The following is a 13112-nucleotide window of genomic DNA, read 5'->3' as shown; positions in this document are numbered from 1 at the left end:
TATCAAAACAGTAAAATGTGAGAAAGCTGAAAGTAATCAAGGGAAGCGCGGTGGCGTGGTGGGTTTGCCTGGGTCCTGCTCTCTGGCAGGTCTGGGGCTCGAGTCCTGCTTGGGGTGCCTTGTGATGGACTGGTGACCTGTCCTGGGTGTGTCCTCCGGCCTTACGCCCTGGGTTGCAGGGTTAGGCTCCGGCTCGCCGCGAACCCGCTTGGGACAAGCGGTCATGGACTCTGTGTGTGTGTGTGTGTGTGTGTGTGTGTGCGTGTGAAAGTGATCAATACCTGACTATGACATGAAAGCACATTCAAAACTATTTGTTAAAGCTAAGAGCTATTAAAAAACCAAGGAGAAAAGCATAAAGGAAAAAAAAGGTTAGTGTATAAAGCGCTACGAAAAGCATGGAAAACCTATTTTTAAGGACAACAGTTTCATCCTGAGCCAGGAGTTGCTTGAGAAAGTCGGTCATGGAAAATGCTGGGAACCAGGGAGACGAACCTGCCAGAAAGGAGCGGAGGCGAACGGAGAAGGAGCCCAAAGCTGGAACGAGGGATCGACCAACACGGGATGGAGCAGGAAAGGGCTTCTCGCCCAGGGACTGAGGGTGTGTGGGACATAAAGAGGGAAGGAGAAACGCAGGATGACAGCATGTCTGAGGGAGGGAGGGAAGGAAGGAAGGAAGGAAGAGGAGAGAGAGAGAAGAGAAAAGGAGGAGAAGGGTGAGCAGGTGTCAAATACTAGCCTACAGTAAAAAGGAGCCACAGTGTAGTGTGTTTTTTTGCTGCACCCGCCGTACAGCACTGACGGACTCAGGTGAAACAAGGTACATCATCATGATCATCATGATGATAATTTATTTCCCAACTCTTGGCGACTGAAAGTCTCTGCAGACCATCAGTTAACTGCTCAGTGAGAAGCGTCTTCCCACGTGTCAGACCTACTGAAAACACAGTAAGATTTGCAAGGTACTCTTTTTTTCTTTCACCTCAGAGAAAACTAAATGCAGCATTTATTCAGTTCACTTCTTCACTGGAGTCTTCAGTTAAGTTTGTAGCACCACTAGCGGCACTCAGAGGGACTAGCTCGAAATAAAACTCAGTAACCTGCTAATTTTATAACTGCAGAGTGCACTTCCGTTTTTACAAATTAACCTCCCGTGAAATATAAAAACTGCATTGGTTTATCAGGGGGAAAATCATGCGTTTTAGCAACTTTCTCGAGCGGCCTGTAAACCGTGACGGCGGTAATTATGCCGGATGCTGCTGCCGCTGGGACTCGTCGTCGTAGCTCTCTGAGTCTGTGTGTGTGTGTGAGAGCCCGGGGTCCGATGGAAGGGCAGCAAATGGCCCTTTTTAAGCACGGTCCACATTAAAATATATCTTTATTTTATTTCTTATGTCTTAGATACAATAAAGCTGTAAACAATGCAACTTTGAAAACCTCAGAAGTGCACAGGAGCCCAGCCAGCGCAGCAGCTACAGTACGTGACGTGACGTGTGAGCTGCAGCAGGAACCGAAGTAAAACGGTTTCTCTCCTGTGAAGTTGGCGACACTCACTACTTCATCATGCGCAAACAATTAGCCAAAGCGGCACAATTTGTGTCATAAATACACAAACAAAACACACAGCGCGGCATAAACCGCCAGCAGCACCGATGAGCTGCTTCGCGCAAGCAGAAAAAACACACCGCACTCACCTCCGCTTATAATAGCGCGTCGCTCGCTTTTACCAGCCGCGACGCTCAATCGCACGTTGCGCGCGCTCCGCGGGTCTCGCGCTACTCAAGTGGCGCCACAAGTGCGCGCGCGCGCGCTCTTAAGCTGCGCTTGGCAGGGCGCGCGCGCACAGCCTGTGACCGCGAAGTCGCTTCGCAGCATCTCGAGCCACTTCCCCTTTCTGACGTGAAATTTCGGGGCAGCCGTGCGAGTGGAAGCGTTTATGAGGCTGTTTCGGAAGACGAACATTGCATAAAAAAGCGTTTCATAAGAGAATAGCGATACTAGATCATACTGACAGCCGTCTAATGCGTTAAAAAGTAGCGGCCGGCGACGGGCGGAGAAGACACACAGCAGTTTCAAGTACTTCAGCTCTACTTCGTTCGTTCACATCCTCCGGGACACATCCGGACGGCATTTTGCGGAAAGAACACAAAATGCAGCTTTTGTTCATTTTATAAAAAACAAACAAATATAAAAAAAAAACAACAGTGAAGCAGAACTAACTTTGTGGTTTTGTAGGTTGAGTAACTTGTTGCCAGAAGCGCCAGTGTACCCGAGTGCGCGCGACACGCACGCGCGCGCGCGCACACACACGCGACACGATCCACTGCGCACTTTGTGTGCTTAGTTAGTTTCAGTTTTTTCCCTCGCTAGCGCCTGTACGCGTCAAAAGCAAAACCAAACGTGTAAGTGTATCTTTAACACATATATAATACAGTATATATATATATATATATATATATATATATAATATATTATATATATTTTTTTAAATCAGAAATGGCCGAATGACGCATAACCCTTCATACATCATGATGATGTAACCAGACTGGTTCATATGGTGATATGTGAGAAAATGGCTGTACTCCAGCATCACCAGTCTGCATCCAAACCTCTCCTTCTGTTGATGTAACACACTCTTTGTGTTTGTCTCTGAGATGTACGCCACTCTGGTGAGAAGTGTGTGCGAAATAAAAATCATGTTTTGGTTTACATTAAATTATTCACTTATTATAAAGGTAAGCATAGGCAGGTCAAAGACTACTTGCAAAACAACAGTTATGTGACATTTTAAGTGCATAGGTCAAAGTCATGAGAACATGAGGTGGGTATAAGTTACAAAGGCAGCATGTCATGAATTCATCATGTGACTGTGACATGTAGCATGAGAGAGGGAGGAAGAAGATGAAAACCCCTCTGACTTAAACAGAAACCCCAGAAGACACTGAACGTTACTGGGCTGCTGCAACTTCTTCCCACAAACTCGGGAGTCCTGATCAGGAGACTCAAATGACTCAACGACGTCTCAGAAAGATGTTGAAAATCATAATGCGAATCTCAGACATCTATGAAAGAAAGACAGGGGAAGTCTTGCTTTACCAGAGAAGGTACGAAAGGTAAAGCACGGAGGTTCTCGGTTCTGGCTCCGTCGTGGTGGAACGACCTCCCCCTCTCACTCAGAACTACCGAAACTCCGTCCACATTTGAGAAGGGTCTGAAAACTCACCTTTTCCGGACTCGCTTCACCCAAGATCTCTCCTGCTCGTGTATGGCGTAAACGTTCATGTGCCGTAACTTCATGATGATCCCCAGATAAGCCTTTACACAGCTGCTACTCCGGCATGGTACGTGAATGTTTATGTACCTTATTATTAAAAAGAAAAAGAAAAAAATTCTAGGAAGGTCATCAGGATTCATCTATCCTGCGTTTTATGCACCTACTCGGGCGATGAACATCGCTGCTTCAAGTGGAAAGGAAACTAGGTTTACTTAAGAATCACAAATTGTATTCTCCGAGACGTACGTCGCTTTGGAGAAAAGCATCTGCTAAATGAATAAATGTCAATGTGAATGTTCAGGAGCTAACAGGCCCTTGACCAGCATTATGTAGACGCTTGGTTGTTGACTCCCAAAAGCATCCCTTTATGTGCTGTGACTGAACAATCCAATGACTGAAAGAGCTCATGGCGATCACTTTATGCACATGATGTGAGCCATTGTTCATAATGGACTCTGGTTTCCTGCTCATCGTGGCCTCTGCTACTTTCTCCACTGAGGTGAGTAGTCTTTCCTCAAATCCTTTCTTTATGAACTCGGTGAGCGTACAGATCTCGCCTGTGGAGATGTTTCTGTCCCCAGTGCACAAGAGCCTAGAAGACAACAGTGGCGACTACAGTCTCGTAAAACATGTAAATAATTTCGGTACATGTGTTAAAGCACGTAAGCCTTCTGAGAAAATACGGCCTGCTCTGACCATGTTGTGTGGGTGGTCTAGTTCATTGTTGATGTGGATCCCCAGGTACCTGCAGGAGCAAACAACCTCCATATATGTAGATACACCCTCCGTGGTCACCTGTGAGTTGTGACAATGAGGAAGAGCCACCGTTAAGATGACAGCCACGAGATCCCATGCAACTGATGGGACATAACTGTCACGGGCACGTGGGGGATCTAGAGTCCGTAACGAAGGGTGTTAACGGCCCTTTTCTCCTTGGGTTGGGACGTCTCGGGAATATGCAAATGGCTTTGAGTCCGAGGAGAGGCCCGCGGCGTTTTCCTTAGGCAGTGCAAACAGCATCACTTTGGTGAAAAGGGAGAGTTCAGCACAAGGACCTACGTACACAGGTGATGTAGCCGTACGAGCTGTTCTCACTTTTATTTTCCATGTACTATACATTTATATTCAAAGAGAATTCAACAATGTAACATTTATATTTTTATGATGGATGTGTAAATTGAATTTAAAATGATACCTTGCAGATTGGAGGCAAGGATCCAGATTTGATGAATATACAGTACTTTCACAATAAACTTTCATGAGAAAAAAACGTGACTTCTGTAGCAGCTGAATGAGTCACAGGAAGTGCTTACATCAAAGGAAACAGTGACAGTAGAAAACGGTGGCAATGACACTTGACATTTCAGTGTCTTAATGGTCAATCGACTCTTGTATATTCTTAGTGTCTCCTTTCCAGTAACACAGGTGTCTCAAGAATCCCAGTTTCTCTTACTGTGTACATTGACTCATTTAACTGCTGCTTGTCTTGTATGTTAAACTACTAATAACTATTTATACAGCTGGGTCATTCCCTCCCCACCCCCACTGGAGCAATTTATATTTACATTTATTTATTTAGCAAATGAGGGGGGTGCGGAGGCGCAGTGGCATGTGGGTTGGACCAGGTCCTGCTTTCCAGTGGGTCGGGGTTCAAGTCCCGCTTAGGGTGCCTTGTGACAGACTGGCGTCCCATCCTGGCTGTGTTCCTTCCCCCTCCAGCCTTCCGCCCTGCGTTGCCGGGTTCGGCTCTGGCTCCTTGCGACCCCGCACGGGACAAGCGGTTTTCGACAATGTGTGTGTGTGTGTGTGTGTGTGTGTGTGTGTGTGTATTTAGCAGACACTTTTCTCCAAAGCGACTTCCAACGAACTCTATGTAGTGTTATCAGCCCACACACTTTATTCACCGCGGTGACTTACACCGCTAGATACACTACTTACACTGGGTCACTCATCCATACATCAGTGGAACACACACACTCTCTCTCTGTGTCACTCACACACTATGGGGAACCTGAACAGCATGTCTTTGGAGTGTGGGAGGAAACCAGAGCACCCAGAGGAAACCCAAACAGACTGAGGGGGGATCGAACCCACATCCTCTCGCACCACCCATGCACTATAAGACGGTGGAATTTGAAATAAGTACGTTGCTCAATACTACTACAGCTCGGGGTGGGATTCAAACCTGCAACCTTTGGGTTCAAAGGCAGTAGATGTAACCAGTACTCTTTCAGCTGTCCGTAGGTGTACTTGATCGAGCGTTAAATTGCTTGGCTATATCCATACTAGACAGACTGCAGTTACTAGAGTGAAATTCCCCAGTTGTCTCCAGCAAAGCTGTTAAATGTTATACTGTACCGTAGTACGTTTCCTCAGAGATGCATCAATGGGGCAACAGCGCCTTATGGTGGAGACCTGCAGTAGTGCATAAGGTTTATTCTGGGTTTACCATCTACTGTATTTACCCTCTTACATTTATTCCTTTGGCAGACATTTTTCTCCAAAGCTACTTAAATCTCAGAGAAAAATAGTACATCAACAGAATGAGAGATTTGGGTGCAGACACGTACGTGATGTTAGAGTACAGTCACTTTGTCACGTAACACCGGACAAACAGCGTTCATCACAAGTAGCTGCATAAAGGCTTTTCTGATAATAAACAAATTATTTGAAAAATTAAATGTTTACACGTTTATTGAGCACTTACGAGATCGGGGGAGAAGCGAGACAGAAGGAAATGAGTGGAGACCCTTAAATGTAGAGGAGGATTCAGCAGTTCTGAGTGAGAGGGGGATGTCATTCCATGACATCGGAGCCAGAACTGAAAACCTTTGTGCTTTTCGATTTTGGACCTTTCGCGCGTGGGACCACCGAGCGATCGGAGGTGGAAGAGCGTAGCAGTCTGGTTGGGGCGTAGCGAACGATCAGGTCTCGTAGGTATCGGGGTGCGGCTCCGTTGATGGTTTCGTAGGCCGTAAAGCAGAGCGTTGAATTTGATGCGAGCAGCTGTAGGAAGCCGACGCAAAGCGACGAGGAGGGCGGGTACAGCAGCATCCTGCGTCAACGGGAGAGGTTTGACGGCGGAGGCCGGAAGGGCAGACAGGAGAGCTTCGCATTAGTCCAAGAGGTATATCGCCACGGCCCGGACCACGAGTTGAGCAGTCTGCTGCGAGGTTAGGGCGGATCGGGCGGATGTTATGCAGGGCGCATCTGCAGGACTGCGTTGTAGCTTCGGTCCTCTTTCGGGCTCGAAAAGGGCAAGACGTGCATCCGCAGAGGAAGGATTCGGGAACGGTAGCGAACTACAGCAGGCATGTTACCGCAGGGGGGAGACCGTGGTAACACACGTAGGGAAGAGCTGCAGCTACATTTGCGGTCGGTGCGAATTTTAGACCGTCGCGTAGCGGAAGAAGGGTCAAGTACGTCGTCGCTCCTTTCTTCAACCCATCTCCTTGCTCCGAGAAGACCGACGGGGAGAAAGAAGCGCAAAAAAGAACTTGCTCTCCAATAATTTTATTCATAATTTTAATATAAACAGTTAATTGTAGAATAATTTACACACAGCAAGATTTATTTTCATATCATTCCAACATTTTCTGTACATGTCACTGCTTGGCTCTAACTCGAAAACATAGAAAAAATAAATCATCAAGCGTTATTTAATCATGGCACATTTTGATCCTGTACATGTATTTCAGTCTGTGTGTGTCTGTGTGACAGTGTGAATATGATCTGTATGAAATACAAATGGAAAATGGCACATTTTGATCCAGTGTGAGGAACTCCGTTTTGTGTGTGTGGAGAACGCATATACATGTATTTTTCTTTCTTTTTCCTTTTGCACGTACATGCGTCTGTTTAAATAACATGAAAAAAATAAGTTGCACATATAACATAAATAGTATATCAATATATGACATACATGAATTAAAGAGGTATCCTGAAAGACTACACACAGCATTCTGGGACCATGTATGTGCACACAGAGAAAAGGAGCAGCAATTGAAGAACACAAATAGAACTAGAAACCTAACCAATAACAGAGAACTCCACCGAAAAAAACCTAAACGGACGCCGTACAGGGGCGAAATAACTTGACTCTATATAGCAGTGTAAATCGGAGTCGGCCACTGCGAGAACAACGTGACAAAAGGCTCGGACGGCCCTCCGACCTGCGCGCTCCCGCCTGAGATCAGAGCGACGTTTCACGCCGTTAGTACGGTGCTTCCAAATGTTTTCCGACCTCGAACGGGTCTTCAGCACGATCTCAGCTCGGTGACTACAAGCGCTTGCGCCGCCACGGCCACGCCGGATTTCGCTGGTAAGGACCGGTAAAGACCGGTGAAGAGGAGCACAATGCATCGCGGCCACCGAACCTGCCCAGGTACGGAACCTCTGCATCGCTGTGGGGCGCGACCTTCCTTCGCGCAGTCGCGGTTACGAACTCATCTCGTACAGTCGCGCACACTCTAAACCGGTAGAAAGGCAGCCTTTCGCTACGTGGGCCGGTCAAAGACCGAGGATCGCTTTGCGTCAGCGGACGAGAAACGTTTTGCGCGAACAAGGAATCCGAAACTCCGCTCACGTCCGACCGACGGAGAGCGAACGCGTTCGCGAACGTCCCGCGCGGGCCGGCGGCACGTTCGCTTCGTTTCCGGGCCGATTCGGGGAGGGGAAGCGAGCGTTCATTCTGGGCTGTGTCGTGACATTTCATTTAGTAGAAGTTATGTACATTATCGTTAAATTCAATGAAGTACAAGAGTAGTAAAAGTTTACAATCAGGAAAACAAAAAAAAAAAAAAAAAAAATCATTTGCCCTCCCTACGTTGGCTACAAAAATAGAAATTAACATCTCTAAACGCAATACTCTCACTTTACTTTAAAACAATACAATACATACAAAGCCTCGATCTCAACCGTTGCCGCATTACTAGCTCGCTCCGTCGCCCAGCGCTCGATACCGGTCTGAACTAAAGCACACCGAGGTTTCGGATCAGAAACCGCTTCCCGCGTTCAGGCCCACGTGCTCTTGGCGTACATATCGCGAACCTTATTTTACACGCGCCGAGGACAGCATTCGTTGTGCAATCAAGGGCTGAATAAACCGTAGAAGTTGCGGCGAGAGGGTCGGGACCGAAACAAAGCGACGTCGCACCGGGGAAACTTGGGATTTCTCTCAAAGGGAACTCATCGCAAGCCCATCCGACCGGGGACGGTCCGGTTCGTTGCACGAAGCAAGCCGGGATTAGCAAAGGAGAGACGAGTTTAGCTTCTTACACCTTGAAATTCATTCACGTATCTCAATGCGGTAATATCAAGTCAAGCAGAGCAATAAGCCAGCCTAAATTTGGTCTTTTATTTGTAAATAAAAGGAAACCTCTCCGTTTGAAGCGCACAGCGTGGAAACACATCAGTGTCGTTTTTCTCTTTCCTTCTCTCACTCTCACACACACACACACACACACACACACACACACACACACACACACACACACACACACGTGTCCTTCTTGACCAAGACTGTCTGATGCTGGTAGAGTTGAGGAGGTCATGCTGATCTACAGGACGCTACGGGCTCACGTGCTTCCTACTGCTTAACTCGTATGTTTGTATATCCATCCAGCAACGGGCAGGGAAATACACACATGGAAATGCAGCACCAAGAACCAATCCGATTTAAAAACGGAAAATTGGGGTTGAATGTTCCCTACGAGGGCTTTACTGGTTTGCCGTGAAGATTTTCTTCCCCCCCTCCCAGCACATGCTATCCTTTGCATTTTCCCTTTTATTTTTCTACTAATTTGGCACATGAGATTGTCCTGCTACGCTTCTCTTTGGGAACAGTTACCAGACCAGCCATGGAATAGAGCTGGAGTGCAGGCCCTCGTACCCTGGCTCTTTCGTCAAACTCAAACAACACAATAGAGAAGGATGGAAGAAAAAAGAAGCCAAGAACACCCTGTGGACCGAAGGGTCAGCCGCGCGGGGCGACTACTCCCGCTGAGCCGAGCCGTACGTCACCCGCTCCTCATCGCTTCGGGAGGACTAGAGAGACCGACGTACTGCAGGGATGGTGTCCGAGACCTTCCGTGGCAACGTTGGGGCGAATTTTTCCGCATCCTTGCCGAGTACGCGTCAGAGAAAGGACGGCGGCCGACGCTTCGAAGGCACGGCGTTGCGTTCAAAAAGACATCTCAAGGGAACCGCCATCCCCGCGGACCTTCCTCTTTCAGCCCTCGAGACCAACATTTATAAGCAGGGACCAGACATGTTTTCCGGGACCACGCAAAAGCTTGAGAGCCGCTCAAGGGTTTCGGGCAGCTCGCGGCCCACGCCGTTTTCCCGTTACATCAAGAACGAGGCCTCGCGCACGGTCCTCTCTGCGTACGTTTCGCCTGCGCGAGACCAACGCGAAAACTCCAAGAATCGCCCGAGCGGGACAAAAATCCAAGTTGTCGCCGTGGCCGCAACGCGCGTTCCGTGTAATTCTGCCAATTGACGAAAGCCCAGATTGTCAAGCAGTTCCTCCGGCCAAAAAGCTTTTTAACCTGCACGGCTTTAATGAAGATTAAGCACAATTAAGAGGATACCGAAAGCCGTCCCCTTTCGCAAAACGTTTTTCGCCTCTAGCGTAGACATATATTCTAAGCGCAATTCATAGCCAGATAAGACGCCTTCAGATATGAGTTGAGATTCTTTTGCAATTATTAATTTAGGCAGGTTTGTGCGTCATATGACTTTATTATAGTTAAACTGGTGCCAGAGCCCCTGTTTTCTACAGATACGGTTTTAAAAGCTCAGTGTCGCTTTAGCGACCGACCATCGGGTGACTTCACACAAAGTTTGGCCGTTCATATTTGTCGTGGAGGACACGACGTACTGCTCTAATAGATGCGTGCAAACAATTAAGAACACACCTCGTTTTCCCTTCGCTGCTGCTTCATTGACCCCGACTGTAAGAACCGATAAAACCGTACATTTCACCTCCTTTACCTTAAAACAAAGAGCAGAACTAAGTGAGATCGTAGGAAAAACGTCACATTCTTGGTCTGAATGATGTGAAAAGAGTTGGGATGGCACCGATATCAGCGTTTCGCGCACCGACGACAACCAGAACTTTCCGGAATTTCATACGACTGAGACACACTGGGCTTCTGCAAAGGGTTTCACAGCACACTGAGGTAGACTCTGCCCGCATAAAAAAACCCTCCTTGCTCTATTTCTCCTGAATCTGTGCTCCTCTTTTTTTGTTTGTTTTTTTTTTTTTTTTTTTTAGCTAAACCTAATCAAAAACATTTTAAAAATCTAGTTGGGCTTTGTACAATTATCACTATCATATTAAAATAAATAAGATTTAAAAGATAATCCTTTGAATTAGAAAAATTTGATTTTTTTTTTTTTTTTAAATTTTGCATTTTAAAATATATTTTCAGTCCCTACTGCTAATATGGCATATGCAAAGCTGTGAGCATTTTTTTTTTTTGCACTGATTTTTTTTTTTTTATAAAAAACTAGGCAACGTTATTCTTTACAATATTTACACACGAAGAGAGAAGGTAGATGTCAATCGCGTTGTCATGCTTCATTTGTGGCCCTTAGTGTTTCATGACTAACCTGGGAGGAGGTCTATTCTTTCACGTCACTTGTTTTCCTCCGCAATCACAACGTGTAAATATGTAGAGAGAAAAGGCAGCGTCAACCTGCGGTACTGCGTCTACTTCTCGCCGACACCGAGCCCAGGCGCTACAGGAAAGCGGGACCAACGTGTGCAGAGAGCCACGGTTTCTGACAGACTGCTCACTGTCCCTCCTCCGCAGCGACACGAACGCCTCGAACGGCGAGGCGAGGCGAGGCGAGGCGAGGCACGGCTCCGGGGTCGCTGCGCGTACGCGGCCCCCGACGGAGAGGGCGACGGTGAGGTCGGCGCAACGTCCGCGGCTCCTACGACTCATCGAGAAGGGCCGAGAAGCGCGGGAGCGCTCACAGCTCCCTGCCATCGCGCACCGTCAACGTTCCTCTGCTCTCGCTGTGCAGATCCCACCCTCGCGAAGAGAGAAGCACAGTCGTTGAACACCGTCTACCTCGTCACACAAGCGTTCCCGCAGGACTTCCCGTGCTTTTCGGTGGACATTTCTAGTAGGGTTCACGCATTCGAAAGTAAAGCAGATGTTAAATGGCTCCTGAATTCGGGGGAGGGGGAAAAAAATGCATTAAGCTCGCGGATACGTGCTGATCACACTTGTTTTGAAAACTCACAGGAATGTCTTCATTTACGGGTACATCCAAGCCCAGCGTGCGAAGCTCTCGTTTCGTCGCTCGACCATGCGAACGCAAGGTGGGAAACTCTTCCGCCGCCGGGAAGATTGAGCCCCAAAGCTAGAATGTACTGATGAACCCAGCCAAGTTCAAAACCATTCCAGCTGTGGGCTTTTTCCTAGCTTCAGGCAGAGTCTCGTGGGAGATACAGTCCTGAAAAGGGGACAGGAGGAGACAATAATACGGACGGAGAGTGAGGTATGACTTGTGGTTTCCTTTTGTGGCAACAATTATACACGAATAATAATAGTGTGTGTGTGTGTGTGTTTCTTCAATAGCAATGAAGAAACACACTCAATAGCCTCTCAAAGAGGCGAGAGCAGAATCTTAGGTCGAAATCCAGGGGGGTCAAGTGTGCAAGACAACTGCAAAAACTAAAAACCAAAGGGGGGGGGGGGGGGGGGGGGGGGGGGAAATACCACTGACACAGGTGCCTCTTGTACCTGCCCGCAGCAGCAGCAAAAAGAACGATGCAAACGGCACAACAGGGACAACAATGATGTACCTGGAATGTGAGACTGCAGAGAATGAGCCGCTCGCACAGAGTGTCCAGGTTCAGCACGGGGAACAGAGGAGCCCAAACGCAAGTGGAGATCGTGTACCGAGGGCCTTTCGCCCCAAGCTCTCGAACCCTTGACGCAGCCTTCTCCCTCACGACAGGTCTGTACAGAGACCCCGCATCTTCACAACACACAAAGCTGGACCCAGCCCTTCCGAAACCCTGCCTGACCCTCCAGCAGGGGGTTTGAAACATCACGCGATGCCAGAACTCCTTGTCGGAGGACACGCTGCGCCGAAATCGGCGCTCTAGGCGCACCTTCCTCTTCCTCCCCAACGTCCCCGATAACTGACACCTGAAGCAAGATGCAAAGAATCCGGAAGAAGGACTTCGTAACCCAGCCGCAGATCTCCTCCGACGTGCAGAAGAGCGGAGGCTGCAAAGGGCAGGGCTCGGTTGCGCATCTGTGCTTGGGACCACATTCCACCACAACCACCACCATGAGCTAGCAAGCAGAGAGCTCAAGATGATGAAGCCTCTAGCCCCACATGCAAAAGAACTGACGGCAAAGTCATGAAACAATGAACATGTAGGACGTGAAAAAAGCCACTGACCCAACAGTCGAAGACCAAACCAAGTTTTTAAAGCCTAAGAGATCAAAACACAGATATGCAATAGAGAAGCCCTGCTCTGAACGAGCACAGCTCACTGTGTTTGGTCTTACAAATCTGGGTCAAAATATCGAGCTGAAAGCGCCTAGAGAACACTTCTCTCGTGCATTGGATAGAAAATACTATGTGCGGTGGTCTGAAAAACACAAGGGTTTAAAGGGTAATTAGTGTCATCCGGGTAAGAATAAAAAAATGACAGAAATGTGTATATTTTAAAAAAAAAAAAAAAAAAAAAAAAGAAAAAACCCCACGTATGATTAACAAAGCCTCTGATAACTTTACAAAGATATTATATACAAAGAAACATTTTCTATATACATATATAAAATGTATACATTATACATATACACAC

General features: G+C 47.5%; 1 protein-coding gene and 1 long non-coding RNA gene across 3 annotated transcripts in view; both read right to left on the bottom strand.

Moving 5' to 3' along the window:
* Nucleotides 1-1778, bottom strand: part of arhgef18b (rho/rac guanine nucleotide exchange factor (GEF) 18b) — a 39203-nt gene extending 37425 nt beyond the window's left edge. For both annotated transcript variants that reach the window (XM_018728347.2, XM_018728348.2), the window contains exon 1: nt 1695-1778. The gene's annotated coding sequence lies outside the window, so the exon portion shown is untranslated. The remainder of the gene's footprint in view (nt 1-1694) is intronic.
* A 6272-nt stretch (nt 1779-8050) lies between these two features.
* LOC108919932 (uncharacterized) lies at nt 8051-13095 on the bottom strand. Its single transcript, XR_001964964.2, has 2 exons — nt 12096-13095; nt 8051-11743 (listed from the first exon to the last, which is right to left on the bottom strand). It is a non-coding gene; the product is annotated as an uncharacterized LOC108919932 (long non-coding RNA).
* Between the last annotated feature and the right edge of the window lie 17 nt (nt 13096-13112).

Source organism: Scleropages formosus, chromosome 9 (assembly GCF_900964775.1).
Source record: "Scleropages formosus chromosome 9, fSclFor1.1, whole genome shotgun sequence".
NCBI lineage: Eukaryota > Metazoa > Chordata > Actinopteri > Osteoglossiformes > Osteoglossidae > Scleropages > Scleropages formosus.
Note: the sequence above shows the minus strand (reverse complement) of the source record. Positions and strands in the feature narration are given on the sequence as shown.